Raw genomic sequence first — 20,911 nt, 5'->3', positions numbered from 1 at the left:
TAGTAAGCTCATTAAGCAAAAGCAAGGAAACCACTCGCTAAATCACTCAAGCTTCTAACAGAACAAACAGCAAAGACGCCAAATAATGAGCAAACAAGAGATGGAGCTGAATAATCAATGTCACACACGGCTACAATAATTTTCCTTTCTCTTAAACAAAGAAGAAGAAAATCAGTAGTCAAAGAACAAAGCAATTATTTAAAAAAAAGATGAAACAATTTTAACCCTAGTAGATTGATCTTTATAGTAAAAAAAGCAAGAGATGCACACCATTAGTAAACATTTTTCACACCATCGTTCATATTGAATGGAATGCTTCCCTCGGGTTTGGTGGAAAGTTTTTTTTACGTGTCACTTCTCTCTTTCTTTGCGATTGCAGTTGATCGCATTAGCTATGCTTTTCGTCACGAAAAGCAAGTTTTCCAGCAACTGTTTTTTTTTCTACTTCCTTGCACCTAAGCACCGTTGTCAACTCTTGGGGGATGAAATTGTCTTTTTTTATTTGTTATTTTAAATGATGCTGTAAAATGTTTACTTTTATGTTAAGAACACTCGATATTGTTACGTTCTAATAAGAGAATAATATTTCAAAAGTTATATTTATTTCACAATTTGTAAAAAAAAAACAACATTTAGGTGTCTTTTACCTAACATTTCTTCCTTACTGTCACAATTGTCCTTTCACACCTTCCCAGATTAGATCTTGTCTATTCTTAGTTTTCCTTAAAAAAAGACTTAGAGAACACTCACACACAAAATCAATAGCGAAACTAATTTGTCCCCGATCAGGCAGAAAAATTAAAAAATTCTTCTACGCCAACAAGAGAGGGAAAAAACTTGTTTTGAGACCAATCAACAAGGGAAGCTGTCCCTCCTTTTTTATTTTTATTCGAAAGGTTTGGTCTATAGAAATAAAATATTATTTACCAACAAAAAAAGAACATTTTGTTTTAATAAGCAGCATTACAACAAAATACTCAATCTTCAATTAAAACCCAAACTGTTAATCCAATCGAAAATAACACACCCACACAAACCAAACAATCCCTTTCTCTATTCCCTCTTCCTAACCTTTGGAAGACGAATGTACGAAAATGAAAAAAAGACACACAAAACTTTTATTGAAAACCCCGTGTTAAATGACGCAGAACGATAGAATTAAACGATCAAATTCTTTATCAAACTTTGATTAACATTTGCACCGAACGGTGTGCACTCCTCTCCCATCCATCCCACACCAACAAAAGTGCAATAAGTGAAGAGGAAACAAAAAGTGTGACTAAACATCCCCGTAACCGGAGAGGAAGGACACAGACACATACAACAAGAGAAGAAAAAACAAACAACAATCCATTGCTCCGATTGCTGAGATTGATTGCTTCGATTCGGCGTTGCCGTGCTATAAACACCTTGGTGGAACAGTCGCAGTAGCAGTGGTAGTAGCATCACACCGAAAGCCATAGTAACGATGCGATTGATGAATACGATGACATTTTTCTTGAAACAATTTTTGGTCCGGATTCGAATTACTTCGCCCGAAAACTCTCTATTTCTGTCACGTGTAAAATATGTGAGCTTCAACAGTCATTTTGTTCATCACACCTTATGTTAACTTGCTTTGGCCAGGGGAAAACACTGAAACGAAAAGCAGGTTTCTTTTCAAGTAACAATTGATGTGGAACTCATTTTCCCATAGCTAGTGTTGGGTCAAGAGCGAAAGAGGTACCTCAACCGCTCCGCTCATCTTATTGTGCGCGGTCCCGCACAACCCACGCGAAAAAGAGGTAGCTCCGTACGGAGCGCTACACACAGGAGCGATTGTGCGATGCGCTCCCATTTGACAATTTCCTAAGGCCAATACATAACCTTACCTTTTTTTTGGGAAATTTAAAAAAAATTATAAATGTGATATGTTTTAATGGGAATTTGTTGCAATATGTTTCTTTTCTCTCAAATAATGCTTTAAACTAAAAAAAGAATAAAAAATCGAAAAAAAAATTTCAAAAAAATTTCAACTCGAAAATTTCATAAGGCTTACCCCTTACGTTTTTTTTGAGAAATTTTGCAAAAAAAATAAAATTGTTTTATTTTTATCCCAATTGGTTGCAATGAGTTTCTTTTCACTCAAATAATGATTGAAATAAAAAAAAGAGTGAAAAATAATGAAAAAATCAAAAAATTCAAAAAAATGAAAATTTACTAAGGGTCATTTTTGCACCAAATTTTGCCTATAACTTGGTCGGTATCCAACGAATCGCCAATCTTTAACCTGTGGTCGATAGATGGCATCAATGGCTACATTTTCTTCTTGGACGGCCATGCCCTCAGATGTCTGTGCCAGAAGTTATTCGAGGAACCAAGTTCCTTACCCTGTTTGAGAAAATGTAAAATTTTTCTCATTTTGGCACCAACTTTTGCCTATAACTCGGTCGGTATCCAACGGATCGCCAATCTTTAACCTGTGGTCGATAAATGGCACCAATGGCTACATTTTCTTCTTGGACGGCCATACCGTCAGATGTCTGTGCCATAAGTTATTCAGGGAACCAAGTTCCTTACCCTGTTTTTGAATAATTTAGCTAAATTGAAAAATGTGATATATTTTAATGGGAATTTGTTGCAATATGTTTCTTTTCACTCAAATAATGCTTTAAACTAAAAAAAGAATAAAAAATCGAAAAAAAAATTTCAAAAAAAATTTCAACTCGAAAATTTCATAAGGCTTACCCCTTACGTTTTTTTTGAGAAATTTTGCAAAAAAAATAAAATTGTTTTATTTTTATCCCAATTGGTTGCAATGAGTTTCTTTTCACTCAAATAATGATTGAAATAAAAAAAAGAGTGAAAAATAATGAAAAAATCAAAAAATTCAAAAAAATGAAAATTTACTAAGGGTCATTTTTGCACCAAATTTTGCCTATAACTCGGTCGGTATCCAACGGATCGCCAATCTTTAACTTGTGGTCGAGAGATGACACCAATGGCTACATTTTCTTCTTGAACGGCCATACCGTCAGATGTCTGTGCCAGAAGTTATTCAGGGAACCAAGTTCCTTACCCTGTTTGATAAAATGTAAAATTTTTCTCATTTTTGCACCAACTTTTGCCTATAACTCGGTCGGTATCCAACGGATCGCCAATCTTTAACTTGTGGTCGATAGATAGCACCAATGGCTACATTTTCTTCTTGGACGGCCATACCGTCAGTTGTCTGTGCCAGAAGTTATTCAGGGAACCAAGTTCCTTACCCTGTTTCTGAACAATTTAGCAATATTGAAAAATGTGATATATTTTAATGGGAATTTGTTGCAATATGTTTCTTTTCACTCAAATAATGCTTTAAACTAAAAAAAGAATAAAAAATCGAAAAAAAAATTCAAAAAAATTTCAACTCGAAAATTTCATAAGGCTTACCCCTTACGTTTTTTTTGAGAAATTTTGCAAAAAAAATAAAATTGTTTTATCTTTATCCCAATTGGTTGCAATGAGTTTCTTTTCACTCAAATAATGATTGAAATAAAAAAAAGAGTGAAAAATAATGAAAAAATAAAAAAATTCAAAAAAATGAAAATTTACTAAGGGTCATTTTTGCACCAAATTTTGCCTATAACTCGGTCGGTATCCAACGGATCGCCAATCTTTAACCTGTGGTCGATAGATGGCACCAATGGCTACATTTTCTTTATGGACGGCCATGCCCTCAGATGTCTGTGCCAGAAGTTATTCGAGGAACCAAGTTCCTTACCCTGTTTGAGAAAATGTAAAATTTTTCTCATTTTGGCACCAACTTTTGCCTATAACTCGGTCGGTATCCAACGGATCGCCAATCTTTAACTTGTGGTCGATAGATGGCACCAATGGCTACATTTTCTTCTTGGACGGCCATACCGTCAGTTGTCTGTGCCAGAAGTTATTCGAGGAACCAAGTTCCTTACCCTGTTTGAGAAAATGTAAAATTTTTCTCATTTTGGCACCAACTTTTGCCTATAACTCGGTCGGTATCCAACGGATCGCCAATCTTTAACTTGTGGTCGATAGATGGCACCATTGGCTACATTTTCTTCTTGGACGGCCATACCGTCAGATGTCTGTGCCAGAAGTTATTCAGGGAACCAAGTTCCTTACCCTGTTTTTGAACAATTTAGCTAAATTGAAAAATGTGATATATTTTAATGGGAATTTGTTGCAATATGTTTCTTTTCTCTCAAATAATGCTTTAAACTAAAAAAAGAATAAAAAATCGAAAAAAAAATTTCAAAAAAATTTCAACTCGAAAATTTCATAAGGCTTACCCCTTACGTTTTTTTTGAGAAATTTTGCAAAAAAAAAAATTGTTTTATTTTAATCCCACTTGGTTGCAATGAGTTTCTTTTCACTCAAATAATGATTGAAATAAAAAAAAGAGTGAAAAATAATGAAAAAATCAAAAAATTCAAAAAAATGAAAATTTACTAAGGGTCATTTTTGCACCAAATTTTGCCTATAACTTGGTCGGTATCCAACGGATCGCCAATCTTTAACCTGTGGTCGATAGATGGCATCAATGGCTACATTTTCTTCTTGGACGGCCATGCCCTCAGATGTCTGTGCCAGAAGTTATTCGAGGAACCAAGTTCCTTACCCTGTTTGAGAAAATGTAAAATTTTTCTCATTTTGGCACCAACTTTTGCCTATAACTCGGTCGGTATCCAACGGATCGCCAATCTTTAACCTGTGGTCGATAAATGGCACCAATGGCTACATTTTCTTCTTGGACGGCCATACCGTCAGATGTCTGTGCCATAAGTTATTCAGGGAACCAAGTTCCTTACCCTGTTTTTGAATAATTTAGCTAAATTGAAAAATGTGATATATTTTAATGGGAATTTGTTGCAATATGTTTCTTTTCACTCAAATAATGCTTTAAACTAAAAAAAGAATAAAAAATCGAAAAAAAAATTTCAAAAAAAATTTCAACTCGAAAATTTCATAAGGCTTACCCCTTACGTTTTTTTTGAGAAATTTCGCAAAAAAAATAAAATTGTTTTATTTTTATCCCAATTGGTTGCAATGAGTTTCTTTTCACTCAAATAATGCTTTAAACTAAAAAAAGAATAAAAAATCGAAAAAAAAATTTCAAAAAAATTTCAACTCGAAAATTTCATAAGGCTTACCCCTTACGTTTTTTTTGAGAAATTTTGCAAAAAAAATAAAATTGTTTTATTTTTATCCCAATTGGTTGCAATGAGTTTCTTTTCACTCAAATAATGATTGAAATAAAAAAAAGAGTGAAAAATAATGAAAAAATAAAAAAATTCAAAAAAATGAAAATTTACTAAGGGTCATTTTTGCACCAAATTTTGCCTATAACTCGGTCGGTATCCAACGGATCGCCAATCTTTAACTTGTGGTCGAGAGATGACACCAATGGCTACATTTTCTTCTTGAACGGCCATACCGTCAGATGTCTGTGCCAGAAGTTATTCAGGGAACCAAGTTCCTTACACTGTTTGATAAAATGTAAAATTTTTCTCATTTTTGCACCAACTTTTGCCTATAACTCGGTCGGTATCCAACGGATCGCCAATCTTTAACTTGTGGTCGATAGATAGCACCAATGGCTACATTTTCTTCTTGGACGGCCATACCGTCAGTTGTCTGTGCCAGAAGTTATTCAGGGAACCAAGTTCCTTACCCTGTTTCTGAACAATTTAGCAATATTGAAAAATGTGATATATTTTAATGGGAATTTGTTGCAATATGTTTCTTTTCACTCAAATAATGCTTTAAACTAAAAAAAGAATAAAAAATCGAAAAAAAAATTCAAAAAAATTTCAACTCGAAAATTTCATAAGGCTTACCCCTTACGTTTTTTTTGAGAAATTTTGCAAAAAAAATAAAATTGTTTTATCTTTACCCCAATTGGTTGCAATGAGTTTCTTTTCACTCAAATAATGCTTTAAACTAAAAAAAAATAAAAAATCGAAAAAAAAATTTTAAAAAAATTTCAACTCGAAAATTTCATAAGGCTTACCCCTTACGTTTTTTTTGAGAAATTTTGCAAAAAAAATAAAATTGTTTTATTTTTATCCCAGTTGGTTGCAATGAGTTTCTTTTCACTCAAATAATGATTGAAATAAAAAAAAGAGTGAAAAATAATGAAAAACTCAAAAAATTCAAAAAAATGAAAATTTACTAAGGGTCATTTTTGCACCAAATTTTGCCTATAACTCGGTCGGTATCCAACGGATCGCCAATCTTTAACCTGTGGTCGATAGATGGCACCAATGGCTACATTTTCTTTATGGACGGCCATGCCCTCAGATGTCTGTGCCAGAAGTTATTCGAGGAACCAAGTTCCTTACCCTGTTTGAGAAAATGTAAAATTTTTCTCATTTTGGCACCAACTTTTGCCTATAACTCGGTCGGTATCCAACGGATCGCCAATCTTTAACTTGTGGTCGATAGATGGCACCAATGGCTACATTTTCTTCTTGGACGGCCATACCGTCAGATGTCTGTGCCAGAAGTTATTCGAGGAACCAAGTTACTTACCCTGTTTGAGAAAATGTAAAATTTTTCTCATTTTGGCACCAACTTTTGCCTATAACTCGGTCGGTATCCAACGGATCGCCAATCTTTAACTTGTGGTCGATAGATGGCACCATTGGCTACATTTTCTTCTTGGACGGCCATACCGTCAGATGTCTGTGCCAGAAGTTATTCAGGGAACCAAGTTCCTTACCCTGTTTTTGAACAATTTAGCTAAATTGAAAAATGTGATATATTTTAATGGGAATTTGTTGCAATATGTTTCTTTTCACTCAAATAATGCTTTAAACTAAAAAAAGAATAAAAAATCGAAAAAAAAATTTCAAAAAAATTTCAACTCGAAAATTTCATAAGGCTTACCCCTTACGTTTTTTTTGAGAAATTTTGCAAAAAAAATAAAATTGTTTTATTTTTATCCCAATTGGTTGCAATGAGTTTCTTTTCACTCAAATAATGATTGAAATAAAAAAAAGAGTGAAAAATAATGAAAAAATCAAAAAATTCAAAAAAATGAAAATTTACTAAGGGTCATTTTTGCACCAAATTTTGCCTATAACTCGGTCGGTATCCAACGGATCGCCAATCTTTAACCTGTGGTCGATAGATGGCACCAATGGCTACATTTTCTTTATGGACGGCCATGCCCTCAGATGTCTGTGCCAGAAGTTATTCGAGGAACCAAGTTCCTTACCCTGTTTGAGAAAATGTAAAATTTTTCTCATTTTGGCACCAACTTTTGCCTATAACTCGGTCGGTATCCAACGGATCGCCAATCTTTAACTTGTGGTCGATAGATGGCACCAATGGCTACATTTTCTTCTTGGACGGCCATACCGTCAGTTGTCTGTGCCAGAACATATTCAGGGAACCAAGTTCCTTACCCTGTTTTTGAACAATTTAGCAATATTGAAAAATGTTATATATTTTAATGGGAATTTGTTGCAATATGTTTCTTTTCACTCAAATAATGCTTTAAACTAAAAAAAGAATAAAAAATCGAAAAAAAAATTCAAAAAAATTTCAACTCGAAAATTTCATAAGGCTTACCCCTTACGTTTTTTTTGAGAAATTTTGCAAAAAAAATAAAATTGTTTTATTTTTATCCCAATTGGTTGCAATGAGTTTCTTTTCACTCAAATAATGATTGAAATAAAAAAAGAGTGAAAAATAATGAAAAAATCAAAAAATTCAAAAAAATGAAAATTTACTAAGGGTCATTTTTGCACCAAATTTTGCCTATAACTCGGTCGGTATCCAACGGATCACCAATCTTTAACCTGTGGTCGATAGATGGCATCAATGGCTACATTTTCTTCTTGGACGGCCATGCCCTCAGATGTCTGTGCCAGAAGTTATTCGAGGAACCAAGTTCCTTACCCTGTTTGAGAAAATGTAAAATTTTTCTCATTTTGGCACCAACTTTTGCCTATAACTCGGTCGGTATCCAACGGATCGCCAATCTTTAACCTGTGGTCGATAGATGGCATCAATGGCTACATTTTCTTCTTGGACGGCCATGCCCTCAGATGTCTGTGCCAGAAGTTATTCGAGGAACCAAGTTCCTTATCCTGTTTGAGAAAATGTAAAATTTTTCTCATTTTGGCACCAACTTTTGCCTATAACTCGGTCGGTATCCAACGGATCGCCAATCTTTAACTTGTGGTCGATAGAATTCATCAATGGCTACATTTTCTTCTTGAACGGCCATGCCCTCAAATGTCTGTGCCAGAAGTTATTCAGGGAACCAAGTTCCTTACCCTGTTTCTGAACAATTTAGCTAAATTGAAAAATGTGATATATTTTAATGGGAATTTGTTGCAATATGTTTCTTTTCACTCAAATAATGCTTTAAACTAAAAAAAGAATAAAAAATCGAAAAAAAAATTTCAAAAAAATTTCAACTCGAAAATTTCATAAGGCTTACCCCTTACGTTTTTTTTGAGAAATTTCGCAAAAAAAATAAAATTGTTTTATTTTTATCCCAATTGGTTGCAATGAGTTTCATTTCACTCAAATAATGATTGAAATAAAAAAAAGAGTGAAAAATAATGAAAAAATCAAAAAATTCAAAAAAATGAAAATTTACTAAGGGTCATTTTTGCACCAAATTTTGCCTATAACTCGGTCGGTATCCAACGGATCGCCAATCTTTAACCTGTGGTCGATAGATGGCATCAATGGCTACATTTTCTTCTTGGACGGCCATGCCCTGAGATGTCTGTGCCAGAAGTTATTCGAGGAACCAAGTTCCTTACCCTGTTTGAGAAAATGTAAAATTTTTCTCATTTTGGCACCAACTTTTGCCTATAACTCGGTCGGTATCCAACGGATCGCCAATCTTTAACCTGTGGTCGATAGATGGCACCAATGGCTACATTTTCTTCTTGGACGGCCATACCGTCAGATGTCTGTGCCAGAAGTTATTCAGGGAACCAAGTTCCTTACCCTGTTTTTGAACAATTTAGCTAAATTGAAAAATGTGATATATTTTAATGGGAATTTGTTGCAATATGTTTCTTTTCACTCAAATAATGCTTTAAACTAAAAAAAGAATAAAAAATCGAAAAAAAAATTTCAAAAAAATTTCAACTCGAAAATTTCATAAGGCTTACCCCTTACGTTTTTTTTGAGAAATTTTGCAAAAAAAATAAAATTGTTTTATTTTTATCCCAATTGGTTGCAATGAGTTTCTTTTCACTCAAACAATGATTGAAATAAAAAAAAGAGTGAAAAATAATGAAAAAATCAAAAAATTCAAAAAAATGAAAATTTACTAAGGGTCATTTTTGCACCAAATTTTGCCTATAACTCGGTCGGTATCCAACGGATCGCCAAACTTTAACCTGTGGTCGATAGATGGCATCAATGGCTACATTTTCTTTATGGACGGCCATGCCCTCAGATGTCTGTGCCAGAAGTTATTCGAGGAACCAAGTTCCTTACCCTGTTTGAGAAAATGTAAAATTTTTCTCATTTTTGCACCAACTTTTGCCTATAACTCGGTCGGTATCCAACGGATCGCCAATCTTTAACCTGTGGTCGATAGATGGCACCAATGGCTACATTTTCTTTATGGACGGCCATGCCCTCAGATGTCTGTGCCAGAAGTTATTCGAGGAACCAAGTTCCTTACCCTGTTTGAGAAAATGTAAAATTTTTCTCATTTTGGCACCAACTTTTGCCTATAACTCGGTCGGTATCCAACGGATCGCCAATCTTTAACTTGTGGTCGATAGATGGCACCAATGGCTACATTTTCTTTATGGACGGCCATACCGTCAGTTGTCTGTGCCAGAAGTTATTCGAGGAACCAAGTTCCTTACCCTGTTTGAGAAAATGTAAAATTTTTCTCATTTTGGCACCAACTTTTGCCTATAACTCGGTCGGTATCCAACGGATCGCCAATCTTTAACTTGTGGTCAATAGATGGCACCATTGGCTACATTTTCTTCTTGGACGGCCATACCGTCAGATGTCTGTGCCAGAAGTTATTCAGGGAACCAAGTTCCTTACCCTGTTTTTGAACAATTTAGCTAAATTGAAAAATGTGATATATTTTAATGGGAATTTGTTGCAATATGTTTCTTTTCACTCAAATAATGCTTTAAACTAAAAAAAGAATAAAAAATCGAAAAAAAAATTTCAAAAAAATTTCAACTCGAAAATTTCATAAGGCTTACCCCTTACGTTTTTTTTGAGAAATTTTGCAAAAAAAATAAAATTGTTTTATTTTTATCCCAATTGGTTGCAATGAGTTTCTTTTCACTCAAACAATGATTGAAATAAAAAAAAGAGTGAAAAATAATGAAAAAATCAAAAAATTCAAAAAAATGAAAATTTACTAAGGGTCATTTTTGCACCAAATTTTGCCTATAACTCGGTCGGTATCCAACGAATCGCCAAACTTTAACCTGTGGTCGATAGATGGCATCAATGGCTACATTTTCTTTATGGACGGCCATGCCCTCAGATGTCTGTGCCAGAAGTTATTCGAGGAACCAAGTTCCTTACCCTGTTTGAGAAAATGTAAAAATTTTCTCATTTTGGCACCAACTTTTGCCTATAACTCGGTCGGTATCCAACGGATCGCCAATCTTTAACTTGTGGTCGATAGATGGCACCAATGGCTACATTTTCTTCTTGGACGGCCATACCGTCAGATGTCTGTGCCAGAAGTTATTCGAGGAACCAAGTTCCTTACCCTGTTTGAGAAAATGTAAAATTTTTCTCATTTTGGCACCAACTTTTGCGTATAATGGCACGTCTGGCCTATAATGGTCGATAGATGGCACCAATGGCTACATTTTCTTTATGGACGGCCATGCCCTCAGATGTCTGTGCCAGAAGTTATTCGAGGAACCAAGTTCCTTACCCTGTTTGAGAAAATGTAAAATTTTTCTCATTTTGGCACCAACTTTTGCCTATAACTCGGTCGGTATCCAACGGATCGCCAATCTTTAACTTGTGGTCGATAGATGGCACCAATGGCTACATTTTCTTCTTGGACGGCCATACCGTCAGTTGTCTGTGCCAGAAGATATTCAGGGAACCAAGTTCCTTACCCTGTTTTTGAACAATTTAGCAATATTGAAAAATGTTATATATTTTAATGGGAATTTGTTGCAATATGTTTCTTTTCACTCAAATAATGCTTTAAACTAAAAAAAGAATAAAAAATCGAAAAAAAAATTTCAAAAAAATTTCAACTCGAAAATTTCATAAGGCTTACCCCTTACGTTTTTTTTGAGAAATTTTGCAAAAAAAATAAAATTGTTTTATTTTTATCCCAATTGGTTGCAATGAGTTTCTTTTCACTCAAATAATGATTGAAATAAAAAAAGAGTGAAAAATAATGAAAAAATCAAAAAAATTCAAAAAAATGAAAATTTACTAAGGGTCATTTTTGCACCAAATTTTGCCTATAACTCGGTCGGTATCCAACGGATCGCCAATCTTTAACTTGTGGTCGATAAATGGCATCAATGGCTACATTTTCTTCTTGAACGGCCATGCCCTCAAATGTCTGTGCCAGAAGTTATTCGAGGAACCAAGTTCCTTACCCTGTTTGAGAAAATGTAAAATTTTTCTCATTTTGGCACCAACTTTTGCCTATAACTCGGTCGGTATCCAACGGATCGCCAATCTTTAACCTGTGGTCGATAGATGGCATCAATGGCTACATTTTCTTCTTGGACGGCCATGCCCTCAGATGTCTGTGCCAGAAGTTATTCGAGGAACCAAGTTCCTTATCCTGTTTGAGAAAATGTAAAATTTTTCTCATTTTGGCACCAACTTTTGCCTATAACTCGGTCGGTATCCAACGGATCGCCAATCTTTAACTTGTGGTCGATAGAATTCATCAATGGCTACATTTTCTTCTTGAACGGCCATGCCCTCAAATGTCTGTGCCAGAAGTTATTCAGGGAACCAAGTTCCTTACCCTGTTTTTGAACAATTTAGCAATATTGAAAAATGTTATATATTTTAATGGGAATTTGTTGCAATATGTTTCTTTTCACTCAAATAATGCTTTAAACTAAAAAAAGAATAAAAAATCGAAAAAAAAATTTCAAAAAAATTTCAACTCGAAAATTTCATAAGGCTTACCCCTTACGATTTTTTTGGGAAATTTTGCAAAAAAAATTAAATTGTTTTATTTTTATCCCAATTGGTTGCAATGAGTTTCTTTTCACTCAAATAATGATTGAAATAAAAAAAGAGTGAAAAATAATGAAAAAATCAAAAAATTCAAAAAAATGAAAATTTACTAAGGGTCATTTTTGCACCAAATTTTGCCTATAACTCGGTCGGTATCCAACGGATCGCCAATCTTTAACCTGTGGTCGATAGATGGCATCAATGGCTACATTTTCTTTATGGACAGCCATACCGTCAGATGTCTGTGCCAGAAGTTATTCAGGGAACCAAGTTCCTTACCCTGTTTGAGAAAATGTAAAATTTTTCTCATTTTGGCACCAACTTTTGCCTATAACTCGGTCGGTATCCAACGGATCGCCAATCTTTAACTTGTGGTCGATAGATGGCACCAATGGCTACATTTTCTTCTTGGACGGCCATACCGTCAGATGTCTGTGCCAGAAGTTATTCAGGGATCCAAGCTCCTTACCCTGTTTCTGAACAATTTAGCAATATTGAAAAATGTGATATATTTTAATGGGAATTTGTTGCAATATGTTTCTTTTCACTCAAATAATGCTTTAAACTAAAAAAAGAATAAAAAATCGAAAAAAAAATTTCAAAAAAATTTCAACTCGAAAATTTCATAAGGCTTACCCCTTACGTTTTTTTTGAGAAATTTTGCAAAAAAAATAAAATTGTTTTATTTTTATCCCAATTGGTTGCAATGAGTTTCATTTCACTCAAATAATGATTGAAATAAAAAAAAGAGTGAAAAATAATGAAAAAATCAAAAAATTCAAAAAAATGAAAATTTACTAAGGGTCATTTTTGCACCAAATTTTGCCTATAACTCGGTCGATATCCAACGGATCGCCAATCTTTAACCTGTGGTCGATAGATGGCATCAATGGCTACATTTTCTTCTTGGACGGCCATGCCCTGAGATGTCTGTGCCAGAAGTTATTCGAGGAACCAAGTTCCTTACCCTGTTTGAGAAAATGTAAAATTTTTCTCATTTTGGCACCAACTTTTGCCTATAACTCGGTCGGTATCCAACGGATCGCCAATCTTTAACCTGTGGTCGATAGATGGCACCAATGGCTACATTTTCTTCTTGGACGGCCATACCGTCAGATGTCTGTGCCAGAAGTTATTCAGGGAACCAAGTTCCTTACCCTGTTTTTGAACAATTTAGCTAAATTGAAAAATGTGATATATTTTAATGGGAATTTGTTGCAATATGTTTCTTTTCACTCAAATAATGCTTTAAACTAAAAAAAGAATAAAAAATCGAAAAAAAAATTTCAAAAAAAATTTTAACTCGAAAATTTCATAAGGCTTACCCCTTACGTTTTTTTTGAGAAATTTTGCAAAAAAAATAAAATTGTTTTATTTTTATCCCAATTGGTTGCAATGAGTTTCTTTTCACTCAAACAATGATTGAAATAAAAAAAAGAGTGAAAAATAATGAAAAAATCAAAAAATTCAAAAAAATGAAAATTTACTAAGGGTCATTTTTGCACCAAATTTTGCCTATAACTCGGTCGGTATCCAACGGATCGCCAAACTTTAACCTGTGGTCGATAGATGGCATCAATGGCTACATTTTCTTTATGGACGGCCATGCCCTCAGATGTCTGTGCCAGAAGTTATTCGAGGAACCAAGTTCCTTACCCTGTTTGAGAAAATGTAAAATTTTTCTCATTTTGGCACCAACTTTTGCCTATAACTCGGTCGGTATCCAACGGATCGCCAATCTTTAACTTGTGGTCGATAGATGGCACCAATGGCTACATTTTCTTCTTGGACGGCCATACCGTCAGATGTCTGTGCCAGAAGTTATTCGAGGAACCAAGTTCCTTACCCTGTTTGAGAAAATGTAAAATTTTTCTCATATTGGCACCAACTTTTGCCTATAATGGCACGTCTGGCCTATAATGGTCGATAGATGGCACCAATGGCTACATTTTCTTTATGGACGGCCATGCCCTCAGATGTCTGTGCCAGAAGTTATTCGAGGAACCAAGTTCCTTACCCTGTTTGAGAAAATGTAAAATTTTTCTCATTTTGGCACCAACTTTTGCCTATAACTCGGTCGGTATCCAACGGATCGCCAATCTTTAACTTGTGGTCGATAGATGGCACCAATGGCTACATTTTCTTCTTGGACGGCCATACCGTCAGTTGTCTGTGCCAGAAGATATTCAGGGAACCAAGTTCCTTACCCTGTTTTTGAACAATTTAGCAATATTGAAAAATGTGATATATTTTAATGGGAATTTGTTGCAATATGTTTCTTTTCACTCAAATAATGCTTTAAACTAAAAAAAGAATAAAAAATCGAAAAAAAAATTTCAAAAAAATTTCAACTCGAAAATTTCATAAGGCTTACCCCTTACGTTTTTTTTGAGAAATTTTGCAAAAAAAATAAAATTGTTTTATTTTTATCCCAATTGGTTGCAATGAGTTTCTTTTCACTCAAATAATGATTGAAATAAAAAAAGAGTGAAAAATAATGAAAAAATCAAAAAAATTCAAAAAAATGAAAATTTACTAAGGGTCATTTTTGCACCAAATTTTGCCTATAACTCGGTCGGTATCCAACGGATCGCCAATCTTTAACCTGTGGTCGATAAATGGCATCAATGGCTACATTTTCTTCTTGAACGGCCATGCCCTCAAATGTCTGTGCCAGAAGTTATTCGAGGAACCAAGTTCCTTACCCTGTTTGAGAAAATGTAAAATTTTTCTCATTTTGGCACCAACTTTTGCCTATAACTCGGTCGGTATCCAACGGATCGCCAATCTTTAACTTGTGGTCGATAGAATTCATCAATGGCTACATTTTCTTCTTGAACGGCCATGCCCTCAAATGTCTGTGCCAGAAGTTATTCAGGGAACCAAGTTCCTTACCCTGTTTTTGAACAATTTAGCAATATTGAAAAATGTTATATATTTTAATGGGAATTTGTTGCAATATGTTTCTTTTCACTCAAATAATGCTTTAAACTAAAAAAAGAATAAAAAATCGAAAAAAAAATTTCAAAAAAATTTCAACTCGAAAATTTCATAAGGCTTACCCCTTACGTTTTTTTTGAGAAATTTTGCAAAAAAAATAAAATTGTTTTATTTTTATCCCAATTGGTTGCAATGAGTTTCTTTTCACTCAAACAATGATTGAAATAAAAAAAAGAGTGAAAAATAATGAAAAAATCAAAAAATTCAAAAAAATGAAAATTTACTAAGGGTCATTTTTGCACCAAATTTTGCCTATAACTCGGTCGGTATCCAACGGATCACCAATCTTTAACCTGTGGTCGATAGATGGCATCAATGGCTACATTTTCTTCTTGGACGGCCATGCCCTGAGATGTCTGTGCCAGAAGTTATTCGAGGAACCAAGTTCCTTACCCTGTTTGAGAAAATGTAAAATTTTTCTCATTTTGGCACCAACTTTTGCCTATAACTCGGTCGGTATCCAACGGATCGCCAATCTTTAACCTGTGGTCGATAGATGGCATCAATGGCTACATTTTCTTCTTGGACGGCCATACCGTCAGATGTCTGTGCCAGAAGTTATTCGAGGAACCAAGTTCCTTACCCTGTTTGAGAAAATGTAAAATTTTTCTCATTTTGGCACCAACTTTTGCCTATAATGGCACGTCTGGCCTATAATGGTCGATAGATGGCACCAATGGCTACATTTTCTTTATGGACGGCCATGCCCTCAGATGTCTGTGCCAGAAGTTATTCGAGGAACCAAGTTCCTTACCCTGTTTGAGAAAATGTAAAATTTTTCTCATTTTGGCACCAACTTTTGCCTATAACTCGGTCGGTATTCAACGGATCGCCAATCTTTAACTTGTGGTCGATAGATGGCACCAATGGCTACATTTTCATCTTGGACGGCCATACCGTCAGTTGTCTGTGCCAGAAGATATTCAGGGAACCAAGTTCCTTACCCTGTTTTTGAACAATTTAGCAATATTGAAAAATGTTATATATTTTAATGGGAATTTGTTGCAATATGTTTCTTTTCACTCAAATAATGCTTTAAACTAAAAAAAGAATAAAAAATCGAAAAAAAAATTTCAAAAAAATTTCAACTCGAAAATTTCATAAGGCTTACCCCTTACGTTTTTTTTGAGAAATTTTGCAAAAAAAATAAAATTGTTTTATTTTTATCCCAATTGGTTGCAATGAGTTTCTTTTCACTCAAACAATGATTGAAATAAAAAAAAGAGTGAAAAATAATGAAAAAATCAAAAAATTCAAAAAAATGAAAATTTACTAAGGGTCATTTTTGCACCAAATTTTGCCTATAACTCGGTCGGTATCCAACGGATTGCCAATCTTTAACCTGTGGTCGATAGATGGCATCAATGGCTACATTTTCTTCTTGGACGGCCATGCCCTCAGATGTCTGTGCCAGAAGTTATTCGAGGAACCAAGTTCCTTACCCTGTTTGAGAAAATGTAAAAATTTTCTCATTTTGGCACCAACTTTTGCCTATAACTCGGTCGGTATCCAACGGATCGCCAATCTTTAACTTGTGGTCGATAGATGGCACCAATGGCTACATTTTCTTCTTGGACGGCCATACCGTCAGATGTCTGTGCCAGAAGTTATTCGAGGAACCAAGTTCCTTACCCTGTTTGAGAAAATGTAAAATTTTTCTCATTTTGGCACCAACTTTTGCGTATAATGGCACGTCTGGCCTATAATGGTCGATAGATGGCACCAATGGCTACATTTTCTTTATGGACGGCCATGCCCTCAGATGTCTGTGCCAGAAGTTATTCGAGGAACCAAGTTCCTTACCCTGTTTGAGAAAATGTAAAATTTTTCTCATTTTGGCACCAACTTTTGCCTATAACTCGGTCGGTATCCAACGGATCGCCAATCTTTAACTTGTGGTCGATAGATGGCACCAATGGCTACATTTTCTTCTTGGACGGCCATACCGTCAGTTGTCTGTGCCAGAAGATATTCAGGGAACCAAGTTCCTTACCCTGTTTTTGAACAATTTAGCAATATTGAAAAATGTTATATATTTTAATGGGAATTTGTTGCAATATGTTTCTTTTCACTCAAATAATGCTTTAAACTAAAAAAAGAATAAAAAATCGAAAAAAAAATTTCAAAAAAATTTCAACTCGAAAATTTCATAAGGCTTACCCCTTACGTTTTTTTTGAGAAATTTCGCAAAAAAAATAAAATTGTTTTATTTTTATCCCAATTGGTTGCAATGAGTTTCTTTTCACTCAAATAATGATTGAAATAAAAAAAGAGTGAAAAATAATGAAAAAATCAAAAAATTCAAAAAAATGAAAATTTACTAAGGGTCATTTTTGCACCAAATTTTGCCTATAACTCGGTCGGTATCCAACGGATCGCCAATCTTTAACCTGTGGTCGATAGATGGCATCAATGGCTACATTTTCTTTATGGACAGCCATACCGTCAGATGTCTGTGCCAGAAGTTATTCAGGGAACCAAGTTCCTTACCCTGTTTGAGAAAATGTAAAATTTTTCTCATTTTGGCACCAACTTTTGCCTATAACTCGGTCGGTATCCAACGGATCGCCAATCTTTAACTTGTGGTCGATAGATGGCACCAATGGCTACATTTTCTTCTTGGACGGCCATACCGTCAGATGTCTGTGCCAGAAGTTATTCAGGGATCCAAGCTCCTTACCCTGTTTCTGAACAATTTAGCAATATTGAAAAATGTGATATATTTTAATGGGAATTTGTTGCAATATGTTTCTTTTCACTCAAATAATGCTTTAAACTAAAAAAAGAATAAAAAATCGAAAAAAAAATTTCAAAAAAATTTCAACTCGAAAATTTCATAAGGCTTACCCCTTACGTTTTTTTTGAGAAATTTTGCAAAAAAAATAAAATTGTTTTATTTTTATCCCAATTGGTTGCAATGAGTTTCATTTCACTCAAATAATGATTGAAATAAAAAAAAGAGTGAAAAATAATGAAAAAATCAAAAAATTCAAAAAAATGAAAATTTACTAAGGGTCATTTTTGCACCAAATTTTGCCTATAACTCGGTCGGTATCCAACGGATCGCCAATCTTTAACCTGTGGTCGATAGATGGCATCAATGGCTACATTTTCTTCTTGGACGGCCATGCCCTGAGATGTCTGTGCCAGAAGTTATTCGAGGAACCAAGTTCCTTACCCTGTTTGAGAAAATGTAAAATTTTTCTCATTTTGGCACCAACTTTTGCCTATAACTCGGTCGGTATCCAACGGATCGCCAATCTTTAACCTGTGGTCGATAGATGGCACCAATGGCTACATTTTCTTCTTGGACGGCCATACCGTCAGATGTCTGTGCCAGAAGTTATTCAGGGAACCAAGTTCCTTACCCTGTTTTTGAACAATTTAGCTAAATTGAAAAATGTGATATATTTTAATGGGAATTTGTTGCAATATGTTTCTTTTCACTCAAATAATGCTTTAAACTAAAAAAAGAATAAAAAATCGAAAAAAAAATTTCAAAAAAATTTCAACTCGAAAATTTCATAAGGCTTACCCCTTACGTTTTTTTGAGAAATTTTGCAAAAAAAATAAAATTGTTTTATTTTTATCCCAATTGGTTGCAATGAGTTTCTTTTCACTCAAATAATGATTGAAATAAAAAAAAAGAGTGAAAAATAATGAAAAAATCAAAAAATTCAAAAAAATGAAAATTTACTAAGGGTCATTTTTGCACCAAATTTTGCCTATAACTCGGTCGGTATCCAACGGATCGCCAATCTTTAACTTGTGGTCGATAAATGGCATCAATGGCTACATTTTCTTCTTGAACGGCCATGCCCTCAAATGTCTGTGCCAGAAGTTATTCAGGGAACCAAGTTCCTTACCCTGTTTCTGAACAATTTAGCAATATTGAAAAATGTGATATATTTTAATGGGAATTTGTTGCAATATGTTTCTTTTCACTCAAATAATGCTTTAAACTAAAAATAGAATAAAAAATCGAAAAAAAAATTTCAAAAAAATTTCAACTCGAAAATTTCATAAGGCTTACCCCTTACGTTTTTTTTGAGAAATTTTGCAAAAAAAATAAAATTGTTTTATTTTTATCCCAATTGGTTGCAATGAGTTTCTTTTCACTCAAATAATGATTGAAATAAAAAAAGAGTGAAAAATAATGAAAAAATCAAAAAATTCAAAAAAAAGAAAATTTACTAAGGGTCATTTTTGCACCAAATTTTGCCTATAACTCGGTCGGTATCCAACGGATCGCCAATCTTTAACTTGTGGTCGATAGATGGCACCAATGGCTACATTTTCTTCTTGGACGGCCATACCGTCAGATGTCTGTGCCAGAAGTTATTCAGGGAACCAAGTTCCTTACCCTGTTTTTGAGCAATTTAGCAAAATTTATAAATGTGATATATTTTAATGCGAATTCGTTTCAATAAGTTTGTTTTCACTCAAATAATGCTTTAAATTAAAAAAAGAATAAAAAATCAGAAAAAAAATTTAACTCGAGAATTTCATAAGGCATACCCCTTACGTTTTTTTGGGAAATTTTGCAAAAAAAATTAAATTAATTAATTTTAATGCCAATTGGTTCAAATAAGTTTCTTTTCACTCAAATAATACTTTAAATAAAAAAAGAATAAAAAATAATAAAAAAAATTCTACAAATTTGAAAATCTCCTAAGGCTGTAGCCTTGGTTTTAGTAATATGGAAGGAACTGCGATAAATGTACAGGACTTTTTTCATTTTATTCCAACTCTCTGCAGACTTTATGTAAGCTACGGGAATCGTGGAAAACTATCACTATTACAATCACTAGGTGCCACTAGAAACATATAAACAATATGGAATAAAGTTTTTTAGAGCTTATAAAACTGCAACTTATTGAACTAGTTAATCCCAAAGTTCCTCAACCTCCTAATACCGTCTCCTACTGCATGTTACAGGCTGCTTTTTTACGCTGCAGCTCAAACTTTTGCACTACCACTAGCGATCTTTCATTGAAGTCGACCAAATTGAAGCCATCGCACTGGTCATCAATGCCTACTCGTACTTCACCGGCCGGCACCAAAGAGTTCCCCGTCCGTCGGTTCGTAATCTTGTACCACACATCTTCGCCCCGCTTGATAACCTCCACCGTCCACCGGTCGGGTGGAGTTGTCTCCACGTAACAGAACGCACCATCCACATCGGTCAGAAACAGACCGGTGTGTGTGTTCTTGATCGCAAAGCTCGTGCCCCGATCATCCGTCTGGAACTCGTGTTTGGCCGCTTTGCTGCACGTCTCGATCCATCCGGCCGGTTTGCACTTCAGCTCACCGATGCGCTCCGATTTTGCCTTCGGTGCCATAAACTGTGCGCCGGCAATATTAACGAAGCCCCAGGTGATCGCGTACACACCTTCCGGGAGCTTTAGCTTCAGTTTACGCATCTCACCGACATGCTTGGCCCGGACAAAGTCCGTGTAGCGCATCACCTTCCGGATCCGGTGAGCAAGTACGGTCGCACCGACACGTAGCCGACCCGTGTCCATGTTCATCCGTCGGTACAGCACCTGGCAGGCGATAATTTGATGATCGATACAGGGCAAATGTTCCACAAAGTCACACACATGCAGCAACCCTTCCGAGCAGTCCGCGTACGATTCGTCCACCAACCGCTTCAGCAGCTCGCTCGATATCTGGTCAAACAGTGCGGCCAGATTATGCCGATCATCATCGGACATAGACT

General features: G+C 34.9%; 1 long non-coding RNA gene across 3 annotated transcripts; it reads right to left on the bottom strand.

Moving 5' to 3' along the window:
- Positions 1-2,236: 2,236 nt before the first annotated feature.
- On the bottom strand, positions 2,237-18,451 carry LOC125765729 (uncharacterized). Of its 3 annotated transcripts, XR_007418618.1 has the most exons (5): positions 17,770-18,451; positions 15,483-15,672; positions 11,682-12,368; positions 8,877-9,374; positions 2,237-2,269 (listed from the first exon to the last, which is right to left on the bottom strand). It is a non-coding gene; the product is annotated as an uncharacterized LOC125765729 (long non-coding RNA). The 3 variants fall into 3 exon arrangements; XR_007418620.1 differs by lacking the exons at positions 2,237-2,269; positions 8,877-9,374; positions 11,682-12,368 and adding exons at positions 9,398-9,564; positions 14,297-14,794; XR_007418619.1 differs by lacking the exons at positions 2,237-2,269; positions 8,877-9,374 and adding an exon at positions 9,398-9,564.
- Between the last annotated feature and the right edge of the window lie 2,460 nt (positions 18,452-20,911).

The sequence above is a fragment of the Anopheles funestus genome, chromosome 2RL, assembly GCF_943734845.2.
Source record: "Anopheles funestus chromosome 2RL, idAnoFuneDA-416_04, whole genome shotgun sequence".
NCBI lineage: Eukaryota > Metazoa > Arthropoda > Insecta > Diptera > Culicidae > Anopheles > Anopheles funestus.
The sequence above is the reverse complement of the archived record's forward strand: the minus strand, read 5'-3'. Positions and strand labels throughout refer to the sequence as shown.